Below are 16,266 nucleotides of genomic sequence, written 5' to 3' on the forward strand. Positions count from 1 at the left end.
GACACAACGAGAGAGGAGAACAAAGGGCCATCCTTTAATTTTCAAGGGAGAGCTAGTTCCTTAATTACTTGATGAGCCTCACTCTCTTTCACTTGTTATCTTGAATACTATGTGTTTGTTAAGAGGAGTGTGCAGATCTGTTTTTGTGTGCATGAGTGTGTGTGCATGTATGAATATGAATTAATCTGTGTTCATGTAGCCCATTGTTGGACTGGTAAGGCTCCAATCACCAAACATCACAGAAAGAACAACATTGAACTGAGGGGGAGAGAGTGAGGGAGAGAGAGAGACAGAAAGAGAAAGAGAGAGAGACAAAGAGAGAGAGAGATCTGGAGGGTGGTGAGGGGATAGGAAATAGAGTTGAGACTGTTGAGACTGTTGTCCGCAGCAGTTGCAGAAGACCAAGGATGACGAGTGAAAAAAACAAGACTTGATATAGTCACGGGAAACAAGGTTGTGCAGCATATTGTCTTATATGATGTAATGATAGAGCCTTCAAGACATGCATAGACTTACCAAATATCCATGGCTTTAACTCAGAAGCTTATCCAACCTTTGAGAAGCTATAGGCTTTGGTTCAATTCCCATAGAGGGACTTTTCTGTGTGGAGTTTTCATGTTCTCCACATGTCTGCGTTGGTGTCCTCCTGGTTCTCTTTTATACCCTAAATTGCCCATGTATGTGAATGACAGAGTGAATGGTTGTTTGTCCCTATGTGTGGCCCTGAGGTTGACTAATGATTGGTCCACAATAAAAAATAAATTAAAATTGATAAAACTAAATAAAATTCATTCTGACCTTACCCCTCCTACTTTGCAATGCTCCCATCATCATGTCTGATAGTGACAGTGTTTTAAATATTGTGAATCAATCAAATACATAAAATGTTGAAATATTCTGTGACAACATCGTTGGAGACAAAGAGAGGCCCTCAGAATACTGGTCCACATCCACCCAAAACACCATCACATCTGACACTTCGATGTTTTGCTTTCAATTCCAATGGTCCCTGCATCAATTATATTATTTCAAGCATGCCATGATCTTCCCTTCAAAAGACCTAAATGAGAATTAAATTATCTTAAAAAAGCCCATTAACCTTTAGTGTGTTTTCATAACAGATCTCAATGAATTACTGGACAGTCTGGATTTCAAAGTTCAACAGCAGGTGATGTCACTTTAAGATGTTGGTGAGGTTGCATTTATTTTTTCCCTTCTGCTTAGCCCATTAAAAAAAATAAAATAAATGAATAATTAAAATAAACAAAAGAAACTATGTCAGTTCTGGTATCACCTCAGAAATCACTACTATATCTGTCCCCAGATATACACATACATAGTACTCATACAGTTTGTGGATGCTGCTGACAAATGCCATTAGAGTTTAGTAGTGAATTGATTCCCCCTCATGTGCTCACCTCTAGATGAACACTATATGATTACTGAAACAAAAGTCTCATTTCAGAGTAGTCGGGGCCACTAAAAAGGCAGTTGACTGTATCAATACAGTAAAGCAGTAGATAAGGTTTGTCATCTTTGGGGGGTTCAGAGAGGAGCATTTGTCAGCCCATCTCAAAGGGATGAAGATGTAATCCTATTGCTGTTTTTGCCTTTTGCCCTGCTTCAGATCTGCTTCAAACCATATATTTCTAGACTTTTCAAGAAGTGCACAACCACAGAATCAGACTCAGAATCAGAAATACTGGCTGGATCTCTCTGGAAATTGTGTGAAAATGTCAACCACTTGTTTCAGCCATCTGTATAATAGCCTAATTTAGTATATACTCTGACCCTAGATGAGCAGATATGAATGGATTAACTGTCAAGAAAAAGGCTACATCCTCAGTTGTTCGAAAATTCGAATTTGCCTCCTGTACAGTTATTATATATATATATATATATATATATATATATATATATTATATAGCTGTTGCGTGACCCCTGTTGCGTGGCAGGTGTGCCACGTTAAGGCAGTTCGTACCCCGGAGTTACGGGCTGTATGCTACAGAGTGGGCGGATAGGCTACTTTCCATGTCCGGCTTGGGAGACGGGTTTGCCGTGGATGTTATGGAGAACATGTTGTCGCTGCTGGGATTCGACGACAGCGGGTTCCTTTTTCTACATGTTTTTCTGCCTCAACTACCCGCTCCTGTGCGCGCGATCCTGGCGAACTCCCGATGTTTACCCGCCGGCGACTACCGTGGCTTGGTGGAGGAGGCTTACCGCATCTTGCTAACTTCCAGAAAATTCGTTGTCCAGAGTGCGACTCCGGAGCCCTCGCAGACGGCGCGTGAAGATGAGGACACAACCGTCGTCGCTGAAGTATCTGCACCACAGAGATGTAGGATGAGCCTTTTTTTCACCTGCGATTTGGCAGCAGAGCATGGCAGTGTGTTCCACCCTGCTCGTTCGCGAGGCCAGGAAATGGTGAAGCCGGCGATCAGTTGCAGCTGTGGGCGCCGGCGGTCGCCCACAGCTGCTGTAGTTCGTCAAGGACTCGAGGTCCTGGCTCAGGTTCCATCGACAAGGGAAGACATGCGGGCAAGAGGCAGCGGACCGCTGTTGAGTGCTGCAAACGGGTCTGACATAGACACTTTCGGTTCACAGTCATTGTCAGTTTGCTTTGATGGCCGCCAGTTTGATTGGGAGTTTGTGATCGCCGCCATTACGACCCGCATTATCGGCCAACTTTCTGTGTGCCATCGGCCTGTTAGTGGACATTGCAAACCGAAGCCTTATTGACACATTGTCTTTTGCCACCTATCCCTGCGAGACATAGCAGCTGGGCCACGTTCACACGCCAATTTTTTGGTTTCAGGGGATGTTTATCATCGGTTGTTGGCGGATTTTCCGTTGCTGATGACGCCCACATTTTCCACCGGTTCATTGAGACACAGAGTGGAGCATTTTATCCCCTCTGCGGGGCAGCCGGTTTTTGCGCAGGCAAGGTGCGTGGATGCTGTCAAACAAGCGACTGCTCGGGAGGAGTTCAGTACCATGGAGCGATTGGGGATCGTGAGGCGGTATAACCCGCCATGGGCCTCCCCACTTCACATGGTGCCCAAGGCCGACGGGTCTTGGCGTCCGTGTGGTGACTATCGCAGGTTGAACAAATTGACTATGGGCAACTGTCACCCCATTCCCCATATCCAGGATTTTTCTGTGTGGTTGTCAGGCGCCACTATCTTTTCCAAGGTTGACCTGGTGCGTGGTTATCACCAGGTACCCATACACGCGGAGGAGGTGATCACCCCGTTTGGTCTGTTCTAATTTCTTCGTATGCCCTTCGGGTTGAAGGGGGCCACCCAGACGTTTCAACGGCTCATGGACTCGGTGCTGCATGGTCTCCCGTTTGTTTTCATTTACCTTGACGACAATCTGGTGGCCAGCCTGCACCTGGAGCACCGAACTCAGGTTTTCCGCTGCTTAGCCGAGCATTCCCAATGTGCAAAAGACGAGGTTGACTGGACTCCAAAACGGGTTCAGGCTTTTGACGGCGCTAAGCGTGCCCTGGCAAATGCGGCCCTCCTCACCCATCCCACGGCCATGGCGCTTTGACGACTGATGTGTATGATGTGGCAGTGTGGGTTGTGGTCGAACAGCGGATGGCAGATACCTGGCAGCCGCTCGCCCTCTTTAGCCGCAAACTGAGGGACAGCGAACGCAAATAAAGTGTTTTTGACAGGGAGTTGTTGGCCCTGCATCTGGCTACGCGGCACTTCCAATTTCTTCAGGAGGGTCGTTCCTTCATGGCGTATGTGGATCACAAGCCGTTGACTTTCGCAATGCCAAGCCATGGTCTGCCCGCCAGCTCGCAGCTATTTCCGAGTTCACTACAGACATTAGGCATGTGGCTGGAAAGTTCAACCCTGCAGCAGATTGCTTGTTGCGGGTTCTCATCTGTCCTGTGCATGTCGGGATCGATTTTGCAGCTATGGCCGCAGACCAGCCCAGTGACATGGATATCCTCGCCCTGCGGTCTCGTGCTGGATGATGTGGCTGTTCAGGAGGGTAGCCCTGCCCTTCTCTGCAATGTCTCTACTGGTCGGCCCCGACCTAGGGTCCTTTGACTTTGACCCTGCCTGGCAACAGATTATGGCTGAAATGTGATTGGTTAAATGCTTTAGTATGAAAATGCATGTCTGGAAGTGGCACAACTGGGAGAAAAGCTATGAAAGGAAGTGAACAGACCATTTGGAATTACTTAATAAGTATTCATGGACAAATTTTAATTAACGTTTGTGATTCAGATATTTTTTTAGGTCAGCAGAGAAGGCCTTGCAGGCCCTGTCAGCCCACCACTGCTTTAATTATCGAGACAAAACAGATTTTATACATTTTATTTACTTATTTGATTTGAATACTTATTTATTTACTTATTTGATTTGAATACTTATTTATTTACTTATTTGATTTGAATACTTATTTATTTACTTATTTGATTTTAATACTTATCTATTCACTTATTTGATTTTAGAACTTATTTATTTACTTATTTGACTTTAATACTTATTTATTTAATGATATAAATGCATGATATTGGATGCTATCCATTGGACTATGGATTCGGTCTGAAGTTAGGAACTTTAAATTTGGAACTTCCGTTTGTATCATATTCACTTTGAATCTCAGTTTTCTCTCTCTGCCATGATAACCATGTTTGATTTTGTGTGATTTTCCCACAAACCCACTTGTTCTTCTGCATCAGGCAGTAGGAAATCTTGATTATGAGAGAAGATTTATGGAGTCTGATTACAATGGTGTCTGTCCAGGATACCTTTGTAAAGTAATTTTGTTGGAAATCATGATGGTCTAAACATATCGTTTATATTTCTTTATGGCCACTGACAAACTGAGGGAGTCTGCTTTTTTGCCCAAGCCAAATCTTCAAATCCAAATTAAAATTAACATTTTCAGCTTCCAGGTTACACCCAGCACCCTAGTTCTGATGTTGTTTAAAAGGAGTGCCCAAGTGCATGCAAATTAGAAGGATCCTGTAATACCAAGTGCACTATTTCTGGCACACTGGATGTAGGCAATGGTTTTCTTTAATGTGTAGTGCCCCACTGGATCAGGTGTCGATTGTGTTGCCTGACTGCTTGAGACAGAAAGTGTCTTCCTATTTTGCATGTAACAAGTAAATGTAGAATTTTATTTGTGGATGTTGATATCCCATCTATTTTGCTTTCAGATACAGAGGCCCTAGCAATTGTTGATGAGTAACTAGTGGATCCCATGGTGGGTTTGTGTGCAGATGTATTTTGCATAACGCATTGCAGGGTTTCTGACTGAGAGCACAGGTATGATTTTGTTTCTATTTCTATGAATATCAGGAAACTAAGTTTTATTCGTTAATCATTAGTTGTCATGTTTCCTCATAAAATTGAAGTAAAAGGAGCAGTCTGACCATATTGATTTTTGCAAAAATCGAGGATATTTTGTTTGAATCTTCCATTTATTAATCTACTCTCAAATCTCAAATTAACAACAGTTAAAACACAGACCCCCGGTGCCTAAAAGTACTGATAGACCACTGCCTTTTTCTGCCCTTTTCCGCTGTACTGCTAGGACTACTAGATAGTACTACTAGATAGATAGATAGATAGATAGATAGATAGATAGATAGATAGATAGATAGATAGATAGATAGATAGATAGATAGATAGATAGATAGATAGATAGATAGATAGATAGATAGATAGATAGATAGATTGGAACCGGGTCAGCAAGCAGGCAGACAATCACAGAAAAAAGCAAAAGCACAGCCCTGTCCCCCCCTGCAGGCACAGGCCAGTGTCTCCCTGAGCCAGTCCCAAGCCCAGATATATGCAGAGTTGCATCAGGAAGGTCATCCAGCGTAAAACTTGTGCCAAACCAAATATGTGAATCAAACCTAAAAATGGGTCAAGGCCCGAGCTAACAACAACCTACAGGATACCAGTGGAAATTGGGCTACTGTTGGTTGAAGAAGTAGAGGAGGAAAGTGTGTCCAGAATCAGAGAGAGAAGAGGAAAGGCAAGAGTCTGGGACTGAGAGTAGGGACTTTGAATATTAGGACGATGATAGGAAAGGTAGAGAGTTTGTTGAGACCAGGTGGAAATGTAGTAAGGCTAGAAGCTTAAGAGTAGATTTTAAGTTGTACTGTCATAGTACTGACAGGAAGAGAAATGGAGGAGGTATCATATTGAAAGATATGAAGGGCAAAAGAATTTTTGAGGAATGTTCTGGAGGTGAAACTAATGTCAGATTGACTTGAGAATCTGAAATTGGAAATTGAAGGTGTGATGCTCAAAGTTGTTAGTGGCTATGCCACACAGGTGGGATTTAAGTTAGATCAGAATATCTCAAGAGATGAGAGAATGGTAATTTGTGCTGACTTCAATGGATATGTTGGTACAGGCAACAGAGGGGATGAAGAAGTGATGGGCAGGTTTGGTAGCCTACCACAAAGTAGTGGTAGGTGAGAGTGCAGCCAGACAGCATAGGATGGTGGTTTGTATGGCATGACAAGGAAGATCAAGAGGACAAATGCAGAGCAGAAGACACATTGGTGGAAGCTGAAAATGGAATCTATACAAGAGCATAGTATTTTGGGAGGAATTTCAGCTATTACAGGTTTTCAAAGAGGAGTTGTAAAAGGCTCTGGGTGGTCAGGGGAGAGCTCCAAGATGACTGGACAACCACAGCTAATGAGATCACGGAGACGGGTAGGCGAATACTTGTTGTGTCGAAGGAAAGTAGATAAGGAGACTTGGTGGTGGAATAAGAAAAGTGCAGGCATATATACAGAGAAAGTGGTTAGCAAAGAAGAAGTGATGACACTGAGGGGACTGATCAGAACAGACAGGAAGTACAGGAAGATACAGCATAAGGTAAAGACAGAGGTAGAAACGGAAAAGCAAAGGGCATATGATTTGTCTGCTCGGTTGGACAGTAAGGTGGGAGAGAGTGATTTATACAGGTTGGCGAAACAGAGCTACGGATGGAAATCAATGTACAGCAGGTCTGGGTGATTTAGGATAGAGGGAAATGTATTGAGAAATGCTGGAAGAGTGATGGGAAGATAGAAAGAGTTGTTTGAAGAGTTGATGAATGAGGAAAAGTATCAAGGCTACAATGCAATAGAAGACTATCAGCCAGAATGAAAGGAAAGGTGTACAGTGGTGAGACTAGCAATGTTATTTTGTCCAGAGACAGTGACAATGATGTAAAGACAGGAGCCAGAGGTTGCAGAGATGAAACTGTTGAAATTCTCTTTGGGAGTGATGAGGATGGATAGGATCAGGAATGAGTCCATCAGGCAGACAGCCCATCTTAGATGTTTTTGATCGAGGTTGGAGAAGCCAGACTAAGATGTTTCGGTCATGTACAGAGGAGATATAATGAATACATTGGTAGACGGATGCTGGAATTGTAGCTGCCAGGCAGGAGGTCTAGAGAAAGATCAAAGAGCAGATTTATGGACATAATGAGAGTGGATATGAAGTTAGTTGGTGTGAGAGGAGGATACAGAGAGTAGGGTTAGATGGAGAAGGTTGATTTCCAGTGGGGACCCCTGAAGGGAAAAGCTGAAAGGAAAAGATGAAGAGGAAGGCATTCAATCATTTGCAAGGGGGAGAGCCAGAAAGACAGAAGGAAGGAAAATGAAAATAATCAAAGTGTGATGTCAGTCGTGTAACTGATGTAGATATGTATAACTCAAGGTTACATACACATACAAACATATACATCCTCTCATCGAAAGGAACCCAACTGTACTCTCACACTAGCGCAATGGTCACTACATACAGTAGTAAGAGCGTAAACCATGGTACCAAAAAAAGTTGCTGACAAGAGACCAGAAATTTGCCTCTCACTTTCTACACATAAGGCGATTATTTTCAGTAACAGGTCCAAAAGGATCTGACTTTGTTTCAATTCGATTGAATCACACCTCAATTTAGAATAGAACTCTCAAAGGCTGATAGCACCTGACCAGACCCTGGCCCCTTAAGACTGTAAATTTCAGGCTAATTAGAAAACACCCCAAACATATGAATAATAGTTGCTTGCACTGAAGTTATTTTTATTGCACAATTCAACAGTTTGAGCTAATTGCAAGTTGCTTTATCTTTTTTCAAAAATTGAATGTATTAATGGTTAAGCAGCAAATCTTTTTTTAACTATTTTTTTCACAAATTAAGTGCCATTTTGGGTGGTTCAAGTACTGCCACAGCATAGCCGATTGACAAAATGCCAGCAGGCAACTAAAGGGATGCTGGTTCCGGTTTCTCACAACAAGAATTTTGGGCCACAAGAATTTTCTCCTGTTCAGCCACTTTGGTATATTCTTATCATATTCTGGCCCTAGGAATATTATTGGGTTCTGAGGAGTCTCCTTGAAAGCAGGAATGCAACAAAATTCCTCAAGCCCCACCCAATAGTGCCATTCGTTTTATTTGAAGGTGATGAACTTTTTTGCTAAAAAAAGAAGGCTTTTAAATATTCTCTTGAAAGACAAAATTAAAAGACAGGCAACCTCTACCTTTGTTGTTTGTGCTTCAGAAAGCATTTTTCTACATAGTTTTACAGAAAGGAGTTTTAATTTTATGAATCGCAAGCAGACACTCTTGGAATCTCTTTACATGAAAGGCATATCATCTATATTTCCTCCTTCTTTTAAATTGCTCCTACCCATAACAGCATAATGTCCAGAAAGTCCACGCATTTCAAGCTTTTCTTTATGTTTATAACAAAAAAGGAATCGATTGCCACAGGACAACATTCATTTGACTTGAAAACATGTCAATAGAACATAAAATCACAATTTAGTTAAACCTTAACCTTACAGACTTGTACACATTGTCAGCAATATTGTGAAACTAGTTTCTTAATGTGTCCACACACAAACCAAACCAAGCCAAAAACCAACCAAAAGAATAAAATAAAATAAAAAGGTCATGATGGTTTTAAGAGAAGCTTGCATTATTAATAGTTTTCACACTTGATAAGCTTAAGTAAAACAAATATGACCATGAAACTACAAGAACACAGTATTTTCAGATTTTAACGTTCTCCTTTTGAAGTTTGTCTTCCCTGCAGTTCTTTCAATACCAGTTGCTGTACATTAATTTCTAATATCCTGACAGAAAGTTATGTTTGTATCACACTACAGTAACAAGTGACAGCTTGAGAAAAGTTGGGATGTTGTATGCAAACTTCAGTGGGAATGAACATTGGCCTGAAGTGAGCTGATATAGAAATAAAATATCAACCAATGTTGATGTGTGTGTGTACATGCGTGCATCCGTGTGTGCATGCAAGCTAGCGAGCTTGCAAGCATACGTGCCTGTTTCGTCTGTCTATGGGGGGCATATGTGTGTACATGTGTGGGTAGGCTCAGGTGGATTGAGAACTTCGCAGATGGACATTTGGAGCAGCTTTGCACCCTGGAGCCAAAAACCAAGCATACATCATGCTTAAACACACACACACACACACACACACACACACACACACACACACACACACACACACACACACACACACACACACAGCTGTAACATTAACTTAGTCTAACTCAACAGAAAAGGCCACACAAAATATCCCCTCACCTCCAATCATCTGTCAACATGCCCATCTAGTATTTTAACTCTTATTCACTCATATATATATATATATATATATCTTATTCACTCTTATTCACATTTATATCAATATGTAGAATAACAGATACTTTTTAGCATGTCAGACCTTTCTGTTTTCAAATTTAGCAAATCATGTCGTGCTACAATAATGCTAACACTATATGTGACATTCAACTTTGTATTTGTTAATGTCAGTTATGATAGATATAAATGGTGTGTGTAACCATCATCAGGGATAGGTACTAGCGCTGCATCATGTATGTTAGTATCTCTTATTAACAGGGTATTGCTCAAAATAATATTGGTGTTGATTAGATATTGAGAAAAATTTTATAAATCTGTTAGTTCATATGAATAAAATGGTGCTGCTACACTGTGCACAATTATTAGGCAAGTGATTATTTTGGCCATACCATAATTTTATCCATAATTTCCAACTCCAAGCTGTATAAACTTGAATGCGTATTGGATTTAATGCATACTAGGTGACATGTTTTTGTGTAACGAGGGAGGATGTGGCCCATGGAGATCAACACCCTTTTGCAAGGTATTTATAATTATTAGGCAAATTTTACTCCTCAGGAAAAATGGGTCAAAAAAGATATTTAATTGACTGAAAAGTCAAAAATTGTAAAAAGTCTTTCATAGGGATGCAGCACTCTTGAAATACTTAAGATATTGGGCTTTGATCACAGAACCATCAAAAATTTTGTTGCAAATAGTCAATGGGGTCACAAGAAACATGTTGAGAAAAAGAGACACACATTGAAATGAGAAGAATCAAACTTGAAGCTACCAGGAACCCACTATCCTCCAGAACTACAACCTACCTGGAGTGTCAAGAAGTGTAATGTGTTCAGTTCTCAGAGACATGGCCAAGGTAAGAAAGGCCGAAACCTGACCATTTCGGAACAAGACACATAAGTTGAAACATCAAGAATGGACCAAGAAATATCTGGACAGATTTTTCAAAGGTTTTATGGACTGATGAGATGAGAGTGACTGTTGACGAACCAGATGGATGGGCTTGTGGTTGGATCAGTAACGGACACTTCGACTCAAGCATGAGCAAGGTGGAGGTGGGGTACTGGTATGGGCAGGTATTATTGAGCTAAGATGAGCTAGTTGGACCTTTTTGGGTTGAAAATGGACACAAAATCAACTCTCAGATCTACTGCCAATTTTTAGAAGACACTTTCTTCAAGCAGTGGTACAGGAAAATATCTGCATCTTTCAAGAAGACTTTGATTTTTATGCAAGACAACGCTCCAGCACATGCATCCAGTACTCCACTGCGTGGCTGGACAGTAAAGGCCTTAAAGGTGGAAGAATAGCGACATGGCCCCCTTCTTCACTTGACTTAAACCCTATTGAGAACTTTTGGGCCCTTCTTAAGAAAGAAATTTACAGTGAAAGTAAACAGTACACGGATCTGAAAAGTATCTGGGAGGCTGTGGCTGTGCCTGCACAAAAAGTTGATCCTGACCAGATCAAGAATCTGAATGACTCCGTAAATGGAAGGCTTGTGACTGTTATCGAAAAGAAGGGTAGCTATACTGGTCACTGAGGTTTTTTTTTTTTACATTTCAGAAATGTTTATTTGTGAATTTTGAGGTTGTTTATTATTTTCACTGTAACAGGTGAAAATAAACAAGTGAGATGGGAAAATCTTTGTTTTTCATTTAGATGCATAATAATTCTGCACGATAATAGTTGCCTAATAATGGTGTACATATAGATATTCTCTTAAGAGAGCCATAACTTCACTTTTACTCCTTAAATGTAAATCCTCAATCCTCAAACATACAACTTGCCTAATGATTGTGCATGCAGTGTATATATGTTGTTTATACTTAAGGTGTACTGTAAGAAGATGCGTGTCATCCTGTGCTGCTCCTGAATACAATTTATGCTAATGGTACTTAGTACGTATCAATACTTGAAAAGATCAGGAAAACCCATGAAGATGCCCAAAGCTAAATGTCATAAACTCACATCATCATCAAACAAAATGAGAAATGCATAGTTATTGTTCTTGTAAATTCAGAGAGATATCAGAGATTCAGAGCCACATGAAGACCAAAGTTTCATTAGGTTGTCCTTTAGGAGGACAAGATGACTTATTTTCCTCATATACTGTTATCATTCCTCAGTTTGCCTCATTAGCATTACAATGGCTCCAGCTCTTTTGAACATATTTGCCTTCTATTACCTCTCTAAGCCTTTATTAGATAAAGATCCCTCATAGGCTTGTTGTTTAAAGCGCAGCTGGGGGATGGAAAGATGAAGGGATAGGTGGGGGGTTAGGGGGAAGTAGATTGAAGCTGTGTGGAGCTGCTCCCTCCCTGAGGAGACGCTTCTGCCAGCCCAGTGCCACAGATCAGCAGTCAGCCAGCCAGGCGTGGATTGACCTCATCTCTCTCTCTCAACTTCTATTTCTGTCTCATTCTCCCTCTCTGCCAGCGGCATTTACTGTCCCCATGTCTCCTACCTACGCCAACTGCCGATCCTGTTACAATGGTGCATGTCTGTCTTACTACCACATTTCAGTATGGAGAGCTGCATGCCTGTTTTTTTCTATAAATAATTCCTCATTTTGGTCTCCCTGTATTTTTGTGTACTTCTTGTGTACTTTGTCTGTATGCATAGGTGCCTGCCTGTCCATCTGCAAGTCTTTCTGCCAGCCTTTCTCTGTCTTGCCAATATATCTCTTGCGGAAAATGGCCAGACTTTCAGCCACTCTGCCAATCTGTCTGACTAGCTGCCTATCTATTCTTCATTGGTTTGTGTCTCCATTTCTTTTGTTGCTCATCTATCTTTGTGTTCACCTGTCTGCATGTCCATCTGCCTGTTATGTATTTTTGCCATTGTACTGTTCGCTACTATGCATCAAGGTCTATGACAACAAGACCAAAATGGGTCCCTATTTTTTTTTTCTAATTGATAGTCACTTACTGACCTGTGATGGGAGAAGCTGTTATTATTATGGTATAAGTGGTAGTGAATTGCCGTAATATTTTGGATATGTCAGTATGATACTATTAAACCTTTCTATATAATGCTTGGGCTCTTGGAAAGTTGGCTTTAGTTTTTTGGACCAACATTTCTTATCAATTGGGGGCATGAAATAGAAATGTTGATTTTTTTTAATGGAAGGTAATTTCTTTCTTTCTTTCAATTCACTTCACTGCCTCTCCAAAAAATATGCCCAGAGCTCTCCCCCGTCTTCTCTTGTTCAGTCATGAAGCCAACTTCTACTGATACTCATTGTGTCTCATTCACATCTCTTCCTGACTTGAGGAAGATGTTTGCATTTTTGAAAACGACTGTCCCTCTTTCTATCTATCCTTTTTTCACTCTTTCACTCTCTTGTTCCCACAGTTCTCTCCTATATTTGTTTCAACAATGCAGAATCATATTGTTTGACTGGCTCCTTGTATCCAAAGGCTGCACAACACATTGACTTGGCTGTCAAGGACAACGCTAATAAAGGTAGAACAAAAGAACATGGGGGAGTTAGAGGCAGAACAAGACACAGAACGCATGCTGTGGTGTGAAGTTTTATGAAATTATGCACTTTCACAAAAAACAATATTGTATAATTGCATCCCAAATAAAACCATGTATTTTATATGGTTTTATATGGGATCGACCACAGTATGTGTTTATCTTTACAGTGACTTCCACATGAAGCAGTGTTCACTATGAGCACATTTAAAACCCTTTGCAGCTAGATTGCTAATCCCTGTTGTGAATTGGCCCAGTTAGTGTCTCTCAGCTTTTGGAAGAGAAATAGTCGAGAAAAAATGGGAGGGGGATGCATCCCTCTATTTATAATGGTAATCCTGGCTCCAGTTTCTGCGGTGCTGATAGATCTTATCTGTGTCAGCCTTTGCTCCCCCCCTCCCAGCATAGCCTATATCTTGCAATTTCTCTCACTTGTATTCCCTATCTTTTTGTATTCTGCCACTCTCCTCCCTCCTCTCTCTCTCAGTTGCTCAGATACAAGAATAAAGATACAAAGAAAGCAGCTGTGTTGTTTTGAATTGTGCCGGCTTGAAATGCCTGTGCTTGGTGACTGCTATTGGCAAAAAAGATGATAAATAAATAAATCAATCCCTCAATAGACATCTATCTCTGTGTATGTCTTTCACTATCTATTTGTCTTTTAATCCTCTAAAATGAGCTGAACGACAATGCATGTCTTTTCAGGGAGGTAAGCGTTGATCAGCATCACAGCTCCTCTTCCTGCCAGCCCCCGAAGAAACAGCAATTATTTAAAGGTACATCAGCAAATGAGAAACCAATTGAAAAAATGAAATGACTTAAAATGAGAGGGGTCCAGTCTGTGTTGGTTTGAGCTTGTTAGCCTAGTACACAACCGATCTAGCTAACTAGCGATTCAATGAGAGGAGCCCAAAATGAGATTCTGGAGGTTTTCTAATGGCATGTTTCTTTGACATAATATACAAGTCCACTGATTACACTAACAAGCGAAGTTTGTCAGATTGTTGCACAGCAGCCCTCTCATAACTGTCAACAAAAAGGTTGACAATAGTCTACGCCAGCCTCATTTAAGTTGGCTAATCAGACAAAGCTGTCCTTATGTTAAGGTGGGGCCCTCCAGGGACCAAAGCTTTAAAGGTTTCTGTATCATCTGACTCTGTTAGAGAAGATTCACTCAAACATGGGGGCTGAGGGAGATGCAGGCAGGCTGAGTGAGCCAGGGCTTTAATTAGGTAACCCGAGTTTGACGCCCACACACCTCAAAAAAGACAGCAACATCCCTCCATGCAGTCGGCAAATCGGCTCCCAGGCGCCTTGGTTATGGAACATAGACACACCTACCACACATATTTTCTGAGGAAGCACGTGGCAGAATAACTCATGGCAAAATGCTGTTAAAAATGTGGAGGAACGATTTTGTATACTTGTAATGGACAGTGTTTGCATCTTTATCTCTTTTCCTGCTGACCCTTTTCCTGAAAAATTGAAGGCATTCCCCATTTTAGGCTTGAACTTCTTCTGTTCTCACCCCTCCACTTCATTGGGATATAAATACACACACACACACACACACACACACACACACACACACACACACACACACACACACACACACAAACACACACACAAACACACACACACACACACACAAACACACACATATACACACACACATATACACACAAACACACACATTTACATATTCCAGACCACATTGCTGGCCATTGCTCCTTTGCTATCTGAACAGAGCCTGTCTCCATGTCCATAAGAGCAGAGCCCACTGGTGTGCTTGCTTTTGACCACAGCAATTTTAATCAGTCTTTTTCACACTTCATTGGGAATTCATTGCTCCCTCCTCCCTTTAAACATTGTTTGGACGAGTTATCAGCAGCAGGCAGCATATCCGGTAATTATACATGCGAGGTAACAGAGGGAGCTGAGCTGAATATTTCAGCTAAAGGCCCAGCTAGCTGTTTTCAGCATGTTAGTTTTTTTTAATCTGTTCTGAAGCATGTTGTCTCAATTCCTGGAGAATCATTAGCGAAAATCATTTTTATGGCTCAACATATTTATTTACTGTGTGAGCAAGAGGCCAGCTATTAATAGATCCCCAAAACATAACAAGACACAAAGCAACAACAACAAACACACTCATAGACAGACATACACACATACACATATTGAAAACACTAGTCACACAATACAATGTCCTCTGGGCAACATTGCAAAAGAGGCATAACAGTGACTCATCCAAATGACCACATAAAACACAAATACAGACACCCAAACATTCTGCCATGGCAGGCAGGTTGTCAGATATTGTCAGCAACCAGCCTATGGAGTACTGTTGACAGGTGTTGCCCACCAGTCATGCATTAACATACCAGCCAGTGATGTCCTCAGACCCCTTCCTGACAGGGGACCACATGTGATAATCCCCATCCCCTGAGTAAGTATGAATAAAGAAATAAGAGGCAGTGTGTTTTTTTTCTGTCCTTCTCCAATGTCTATGAGCAGTTGCTTGTGTCAGGGTATGTGCATACAGTATGTGTATGTGTGTTTATACAGAATGTGTGCATCAGTGACGTGCAGTCAGTAGAGGCAGGTGAGGCCGGGACTCACCTGGCATCATGGGAAGAAAAAAAAGTAAAATGAAAAAATAAATTGAATTGTTCTATTTATTCAGTGATTTGTATTATAAAGTTATTTTCCACCTAACTTCACAATTTAAGTCCTGTTTTTTTTCAAAATCACTGAAAAAAAAATCACATGTAGCATTTAAATATGAAGAAGAGACGTGTGGTGACACAGCAGCCGGCGGAGCCCAGTATGGATTGCGCAATGATTCTGCTAACTGCGCTGGCATGCTATGAGGCTGAGACCGTATTGCTGTCTCTGTGGATGTCACTATTAAATTGCTGTCTCTGTGGATGTCACTATTAAAATTTTCAAACACTTTAAGCACTAACATATGAACTAAATTTCCATACTTAAGCTGATGTGTAGAATTTTTTTCAACAACTGTAATATGTTTCTCGTGCCGAGCGATCGTAAAGCGGCAGCGAAGACACACTAAGTGAGGCACACAGTGACGGGCCTCATGGTAGGGGGCGCTGTCGATCCCAGGGATCCT

The 16,266-nt window shown here is 41.3% G+C and overlaps 1 protein-coding gene across 10 annotated transcripts in view; it reads right to left on the reverse strand.

The window, feature by feature from the left end:
- The window catches only part of myt1lb (myelin transcription factor 1-like, b), a 184,626-nt gene that overhangs the window by 157,605 nt on the left and 10,755 nt on the right, over positions 1 to 16,266 (reverse strand). The window contains exon 1 of one of the 10 annotated variants that reach the window (XM_086147043.1): positions 517 to 568. The exons of the other annotated variants lie outside the window; for them this stretch is intronic. The gene's annotated coding sequence lies outside the window, so the exon portion shown is untranslated. Of the gene's footprint in view, positions 1 to 516; positions 569 to 16,266 lie in introns of those variants that run through there. 10 annotated transcript variants of the gene reach the window in all.

The sequence above is a fragment of the Fistularia commersonii genome, chromosome 1, assembly GCF_037954325.1.
Source record: "Fistularia commersonii isolate RoL2024-O1a breed Wild chromosome 1, RoL_Fcom_v1.0, whole genome shotgun sequence".
Taxonomy (NCBI): domain Eukaryota; kingdom Metazoa; phylum Chordata; class Actinopteri; order Syngnathiformes; family Fistulariidae; genus Fistularia; species Fistularia commersonii.